This window comes from Saccopteryx bilineata, chromosome 6, assembly GCF_036850765.1.
Source record: "Saccopteryx bilineata isolate mSacBil1 chromosome 6, mSacBil1_pri_phased_curated, whole genome shotgun sequence".
In the NCBI taxonomy this organism is placed as follows: domain Eukaryota; kingdom Metazoa; phylum Chordata; class Mammalia; order Chiroptera; family Emballonuridae; genus Saccopteryx; species Saccopteryx bilineata.
The window spans coordinates 206,019,219-206,027,699 of record NC_089495.1 but is presented as its reverse complement, the minus strand read 5'-3'; positions in this window follow the sequence as shown (position 1 = coordinate 206,027,699).

The window sequence follows — 8,481 nt, the reverse complement described above, 5'->3', positions numbered from 1 at the left end:
AACGAGTCATTCTTTTCCTCTTGGGTTCTTGACAATTTTGACAACTAAAAGTGCAACTTTGAACACTGTCTGTTGGGAATCTCAATGTATGTATGTAAATGTAATATATAAGACAACCATAGGGCCTGACCTATGTGGTGGCACAGTGGATAAAGCATCAACCTGGAGTGCTGAGGTCGCTAGTTTGAAACCCTGGGCTTGCCTGGTTAAGGCATATATGGGAGTTGATGCTTCCTGCTCCTCCCCTTCTCTCTCTCTCTCTCCCTTCTCTCTAAAATGAATAAATAAAATCTTTTAAAATAAAAAGACAACTATAGTATAAAGGAGGAGGGTAAGCATGCATGCATGCATGGTAAGTTTTCTAAATTTCACTTGAAGTGATAAAATGCTGATTCTAAATAGACTGTACCAAGTATGTACACTGCAATGCATAGAGCAGCAGCAGCTAAACATAACCATACAAAGAGCTGTTGTGAAAGCCACAGTAAATTAAAATGGAACACTAAAACGTACAAATAACAACAACAACAAAATCAGGGAAGGAAGAACGGTGGAATAAAAAATAGAGGGAAGAAATAGAAAACAAAGAACAAAACGGTGGACTTAAATCCAAACGTATCAATCTGCAGATGGAATGCAGATGGCCTGAAGATACCAATGAAAAGTCAGAAATAGCCCAAATGGATGTTTTGAATATCACAACTGTGTGCTGTCCACAGGAAATTCACTTTAAATATGATGAAATCGGCAGGTTAATGTTGAAAAGATGAAAAACGACATATTATGCCAGCACGAATCATAAGAAAGCCTATCTATTAATATCAAAGGGGCCCTGACCAGTTGGCTCAGTGGTAGAGCGTTGGCCTGACATGCAGGAGTCCTGGGTTCAATTCCCGGCCAGGGCACAGAGGAGAATCACCCATCTGCTTCTCCACCCCTCCCCCTCTCCTTCCTCTCTGTCTCTCTCTTCCCCTCCCACAGCCGAGGCTCCTCTGGAGCAAAGTTGGCCCGGGTGCTGAGGATGGCTCCATGGCCTCTGCCTCAGGCGCTAGAGTGGCTCTGGTCGCAACAGAGCGATGCCCTGGATGGGCAGAGCATTGCCCCCTGGTGGGCGTGCCGGGTGGATCCCAGTTGGGCTCATGAGGGAATCTGTCTGACTGCCTCCCCGTTTCCAACTTCATAAAAATACAAAAAAAAAAATATATATATATATATATATATATATATATATATATATATCTCAAAGCGAGTGTCAGAGCCAAGAGAATCACTACAGAGAAAGAGAGGCATTAAATAATAACAAATGGGTCTGTTTGCTAAGAAGTCGCAACAATCCTAAAGTGTCTATACACCTAACAAAAGAGCTTTACAATACCGGAAGCAGACTGCCAGCACTAAAAGGCGAAATAGACAAATCTGCAATTACTGTTTAGGTCTTTAATACTGCTCTCTGGGTCATCAATAGAATGAGTAGACGTAAAATCAGCAAGGATATCGAACTGAGCAACACCAAACAACTGTATCTAATTGACATATATTGTTGACTCTACCCAACAGCAGCACAGTACACATTGTTTCCAAGTGCAAGTGGAACTTGCACTAAAATAGACATTCTTGTGTGATGAAATAGGACAACAGGTGTAAAAAGTAAAGCAAAGTCCTTTAGTTAATGTTGTAAGATGTGCTAACCTATAGAGTCTTTGAATCTTGGAAACAAATCCGGGAGAATCAGAAATATAAACATAGAGTCTTTGGAAAATGTAGTTACATTGGCTAGTGGTTGAGTCCTAGAAGTATATAACAATAAAAAAAATACTAGAATCCTAAATAGTTTAAAAGCATATCATGTTAGAATAATTGCTGAACAGATCTGTAGACTCTTATAAGTATGGAATAAATGTTAGATCCTTACCTAATGCAGTGGTTTCATAATTGAGGTCCCAGGAAAGGGGACTGTTTCAAAAAGCCTAAAAGAAATTGTACCTTAATAAATATAGTTTATTTTAAGACATAAGCACCTTTCAGAGTTTGGGACTTTTGGAAGAGAAAGAGTCCCTTCAAAGCGAAAGGGCTGGCAAGCTCTGATGTTGTCCAAAGTCACTTATTTTACAAATGGGGACATTTGTAAAAGAGAGAGCTTTGCTGGGGGAGGCTGGATGGTCAGCCTCCATTCTTCACCTCTTCTAGTATCTATGCCCTTTGCCGTTTCTCCCAAAAGAGAGGTGACTGCGCTTAGCCAGGTGACTTGTTTTGGCCTATAAAGTGAGGCAGAAATGACAGCATGCCCTGCACGTTTCAAAGCCTTTCCTGTTTCCAGCTGCTGTCTTTGAGTTTTTGCCATCACCGTGAGAAGACTGTGTCCGGGCGTCCACGGGAGAACAGTGAGCAGCATGGAGCCTAGCTGTCCCAGCGGCTGTGCCCCGACCACGCCCAGCCCCATGCAAAGCCCCACCCAACCCACAGTCCCACGGTGAAGCCCCGCCAAGGGCAACAGAGTTTCCAGTTGACCCGAAGTTGAACAGTTGCACCAGCGACAATAATGAATGTTGTTTTAAGTCGCTGAGCTGTGGGGTGGTTGTTACACACCAGCCTCTGACTGATGCAGGGAAGTGACTTTGCCGCACTAACGGTTTTTCCTCCGGGTCTCTTTCCACTGTGTCAGTGTTTCCTCAACTGAGGATGGAGTCCTCTGTGTGGACCCAAGGGGACTCACGCAAGACTCAAAGCTCCAAAAAGCACTGACGCACAGGGGGTGGGGTGTTAGTCCACCTCGATGCTTCATCAGCCCCACTGCTAACTGGAAGACGGTGCTCATATGCAGTGTGTCCCTAAAGTCACGGTGCACTTTTGACTGGTCACAGGAAAGCAACAAAAGACGATAGAAATGTGAAATCTGCACCAAATAAAAGGAAAACCCTCCCAGTTTCTATAGGATGATGTGACAGCATGCACGCATGCGCAGATGATGACGTAACACCTTGTGTACAGCAGAGCAGCCCACGGCCATGCCAGTCGAGATGTGGACGGTACAGAGGAAAGTTCAGTGTGTTCTGTGGCTTGCTAAATTCGAATCCGTGACCAGAGTGCAACGTGAATATCGGCGCGTTTATAATGAAGCGTCACCACATAGGAATAACATTACTCAGTGGGATAAGCAGTTGAAGGAAACCGGCAGTTTGGTGGAGAAACCCCGTTCTGGTAGGCCATCAGTCAGTGACGAGTCTGTAGAGGCTATACGGGATAGCTACCTAAGGAGCCCTAAAAAAATCTGTGCGTGAGCCCACATCGAACTTCACTGAATAGGTATGAAACTGGGAGTTTTCCTTTTATTTGGTGCAGATTTCACATTTCTATCATCTTCTGTTGCTTTCCTGTGACCGGTCAAAAGTACACCATGACTTTACGGACACACTGTGTGTGTGTGTGTGTGTGTGTGTGTACCTTTTGATTTATTAATTTTAATTTATTGTGTTTACATGCATTCAAGTGTCCCACCAAATACAACTCCCTCACCCCTTACCCCCGGTGCTAATATATTTTTAACACCTCTGCAACACTTTTTGTTTTTAACAAAGAAAGATCATGTCTCAGATTCAAATTTTTAGGTAGGCAAGAGCATCCAGCAAAAACTTCATGACTTTTTTTAGTTTTTAGAGTACTTACTTTTACAGAACCTTCGAGTCATAACAAGGGAGAGATTCTGCTTTCTTATCATTTTGATATAATTTCTAAATTTTTCAAATACATTTACTTAAATACAGCAGGTCCCCAAATAGCGTCATTTCCGTTCGATGTCATGTTGTTATGACATGGATGAGATGCTGTAGGAACTTTAACTCTTGCTCATGTCAATTAGCTTATGGTAGAATCAGTTTCGTTATATGTCATGCCACGGAAAGTCATAGAACCTGTTGACAAAGTTAAGTAACAACTGACTGTAAATACCTGTGAAGACATTTACTCACATCAAGACAAAAAGCAAAAAATAAAAATATGGAGGCAATAAAAGACCAGATGGTGGCGGGTCTGGCCGACTGTACCGCGGTGATACAATACCTCAGGACTGTGGCAGAGGGCACAGCTGGGCGGTTCCGCTGGGTGCTCAAGGGAGAGAGGATTGTTTCAAATCAACATCGCCAAGGTTACGGAAGTGCCAAGAGTAGACCAGCCAAAGTTCCCTTTGAGCATTCAGAACTTCCAGGCTGACTCATATTATGCGATGACTCCGGACTGTGATTCAGAACCAAGAGGGTCCGAGCTCTCCCCATCGCTCTGTGTGACCTTGGCTGGATCCCCTGCCTTTTCTGGGTTTGAGTCCACGGGCCATTCTCTGTGTTGAAGGAAAGTAAGTGAAGTGAGATTATCTGGCAGCGTGCGCTGGTGCGAGCTCCAACTTTATCAGAATAGAAAGCTGCCCAGGGAAACACAGATAACATGCTACCATTCTCGGTGGGAACAGATCTCTCTCACAGATGCTTGGAGAGATGTAGGCTGGGGTTTGCGTTTCTCTGAGCTCTCGAGGGACCGTGAGGTCTATGGATTCTCTCCCAAAGAGAAATTGGAGCAGTGCTGTGTTGTGGGCTAAGGGCCACCCCTCCCCACCACATCCATATGTTGAAACCCAAAACCTATGTCCTTCAGAATGTGACCTTATTGGGAACTAATTATAGTTAAGACAAGGTCACACTGGTGTGTAGAGTGGGCCCCCATCTAATGTAAGTAACTGCTGTCTTTATAGAGAAGGGGCGATTTGGACGGACATGCTCCCTGGTGGAACAGCATGTGAAGGCTGATTGGCTGCCACAAGCCGAGAGTCTCTCAGAACCTGAGGCAGGCCAGGCCTGGACCAGATCCTTCCCTAGTGCCTTTGAAGGGAGTATGGTCCCAGGGACACCTTGCTTTCAGACTTCTGGTCTCCAGAACTGTGAAACAATACATGTCTCTTGGTCTAAGCCACTTAGCTTGTGGGACTCTGTTATGACAATTGTAGGAAATTAATACACCCTGAGTCCCCACAGCTCAGGGGGTGGCAAACTCAAAAGCCTACAGGGTCAAGCAGACATGTAACTAAGTGAAGCCAGCTGGGACGGGGTTGTGGTGAGCCAAAGCATGCACACACACACCCTTGAAGGGGTCACCGCTGTACCGTCCAGCCCCCTGGGTACACATGTAAGGCCCAGTGTACCCAGAACTTGCATTTCCCCCCAGAGGACTCAGACATCTGAACTTGTATTTGCAATCTTGCTATTGCTAAACGTTGACAGCTACTTGAAGAGATTTAATATTCTCTTTTCCAAAACAAGAGCGACAACAGCAGCAGTAACCACCACTACCTGCTTTGACGTCCATCTTACAGTCTTAAGCGAAAGACTTGAGTGTGAATTTGATCTAATCTATTTTCTTTAATGGGGGTGGGGTAGGGAGATGGCAGCAGGGCTAGAAGCACTGTTTTGGGGTCTTCCTAAACCCCCCCATGCAAAAACAGTCATAGCAGATAGACAGCAAACCAAAACCCACAGACAACAGGTACAGCCAAATGAAGCAACATGGTGTTTCCTGGAACTCTGCGCATATAAGCACAGAGGGCGGGCAGGGGCGGGGGGGGGGGGGCACAGACGGGACCGTCAGTAGTCCTAAAGCCTGTGGCCCATTTAGTCCGTGCTGGAAGAAGCCACGGTAAGCAACATGTGTCCGACGAATGTTGAAAATATACACCCCCGACGCCGACAGACACTCAAAGCTGAGCGGGATAGAAACAATGTGGATAAAGAGAAAAGAAGGGCCAGATTGAAGTGGGGGAGGGGAACAGAACCAGAATACCCGGGGAAGCACGCCAGCGTACGCTTGTGGACGTCATCCAGAAACAACGGTAGGGAGCGCTAAGAATTTTGAACAGCTCACCTGAATTGTGAGGCTATGCTAAATGGCCTCCTCCTAAAATGTCCAGGTAAACACATTTTTTTTTCAGGTAAACAAATTTAACATAAAAAAGCGAGCCTAAGAGCCTGACCTGTGGTGGCGCAGTGGATAGAGCGTCGACCTGGAAATGCTGAGGTCGCCGGTTCGAAACCCTGGGCTTGCCTGGTCAAGGCACATATGGGAGTTGATGCTTCCAGCTCCTCCCCACCTTCTCTCTCTGTCTGTCTCTCTCTCCCTTTCTCTCTCCTTTCTAAAAAAAAAAAAAAAAAAGCGAGCCTAAGAAAAGTATCAGGGTTAAATCCCATGCAAAATTATTATTATTTTAAAAAAAAAGTCTAGACAATCATGTCCCTGCAGAGAATGAAAGCACTCCAGAGAAATAGGTTCATGAAAGACTAGAAATGTGAAAGCGTTATTTCTAATAATCAAGCTAAAATACACTCGGGAAAACTCAGAAATTACGCTCAGAAATAAAAGGAACATCATTTAAAAAAAATGAAGTCTAAACTATAAAGAACAGAGTGACTCAACCAAATAAATAATACCTTAAGACAAAGTGAGGGTGAAAAGTTGGACACTTTTAAATAATTAAAAAGAAATAAAGAAAAACATAAACAGATCAAGAAAAAATAGGCAAAGAAGACACATCATATGGAGAATAGGAGTACCGAACAAGAAAAAAAAACACGAATAAATACTAATCATTACAGTTTAAGAAAACTTTCTTAATCAGATTTTTCTGAAAGCAACACTTTATGGTCATGAACTCAGGAGCCAACTTGAAGAGGTTACTGCTGGTCCAAGATGAGACCGTGTAAGTAGAAGTCAGAAGAAGTGCAAAGGCCCTGTGGCGGGAGCATATTTCACGTGTTTCAAATAATCCTCACACGTTTCTTAGAACCACCCAGCAGGCCTCGTTGGATATTATATCTGGAGCCCCAGTGACTCATTTGGTTCCAATTTTGGTGATTTGTAGCACTTGGTGCTGGGGCAGGACTGCCTCTGGAGTTGTTAACACCTTGTAAATCTGTCCCTTCTAAGCAGCACCATGTGCATATGCTTTGATACAGCTATAATTGTGGTTTGGGGTTTAATTAGAGGAAGCCCCCTGGGGGATTAACAATGTGCTAGAAAAGGCGGTGAGACATCCTCCTGTAGAGTGCTCATAACGAGGGCTGTGCTCCTGCTGCTGGGACAGGCTGGGCCACCGGGGTCACCTGGGAAGTCTAGGGCCGCAGAGATGACGAGGGCAGCTGAGCAATCCTCATCAAGTGGAGGTGGCCCCCAGTCCTTCCTTCCAGCATGGATTCTTTAGGTTGGCGGCAGCCGGGGGGTAGGGGCGATCAGAACCGCTTGCCGCATTCCATGGGCACGCCAAGACAAGACAGTCTTAAGAGTTCTCTCAGGCAAACGCCATTCAAAGCATTTGTGAAACATATATATTTTTAATTTTTATTTATTTATTTTGTTAAGTGAGAGAGGGGCAGGCAGAGAGACTCCCGCATGTGCCGGGATCAGGATCCACCTTCCACCTGGCAAGCCCCCCTATGGGACGATGCTCTGCCCATCTGGGGTGTGGCTCCATTACTTGGCAAATGAGCTATTTTTAGCACCTGAGGCAGAGGCCATGGAGCCATCCTCAGTGCCCCAGGCCAACTTGCTCGAATCAATTGAGCCATGGTTGTGGGAAGAGGGAAGAGAGAGAAAAAGAGGAGGGGCAGGGGTGGAGAAGCAGGTGGTCACTTCTGTGTGCCCTGACCAGGAACTGAACCTGGGACACCCACACACAAGGCAGATCCTCTATCACTGAGCCAACCGGCCAGGGTTTTGTGAAACATATTGAGCACCTGCTCAGGGCCAGGACTGTGTGCACACCCGAGTTATAAGAGTAAATAAGCCACAGTTGCTGCTCTCAGGAAACTTACAGGTGTTGTCACACTTGGGTTCGGCTGTCTCTCTAGTAGATGCAGTTCTGAGCTACCAAGTCAGAAACTTGAGTTCTTTTTTTTTTTTTTTTTTTTTTTTTTTTAAATTTTTTTTTATTCATTATAGAGAGGAGAGAGAAGGGGAGAGAGAGAGACAGAGAGGGAGAGAGAGAGGAGAGAGAGAAGGGGGGAGGAGCTGGAAGCATCAACTCCCATATGTGCCTTGACCAGGCAAGCCCAGGGTTTCGAACCGGTGACCTCAGCATTTCCAGGTCGATGCTTTATCCACTGCGCCACCACAGGTCAGGCGAAACTTGAGTTCTGATCTCTGATCTGAACCGTTTTTGGGGCGAGAGCACAGAAGGTGTGGAGGGTAGTTTATGAATTCTGAGTAGAGCCAGACCTTCCTTTCTCTTTCCTCCCATTTTTCTCTCTCTCCCTTCCTCTCCCTCCACATTCCTCCTTCTCCAGGCACAGAGGCTCCAGCTCTGAATGAGACAGACACAGTTCCTGCCCTTGGGGAGCTCACCATCTACCCGGAAAGCCGAGGAACCAGTAAATGTACAAATCTAAGAATCGCCGACTCGTGTGAGAAGTGTATCATCGATTTGTGATGATACAGAGTAGGTGGTTAGGT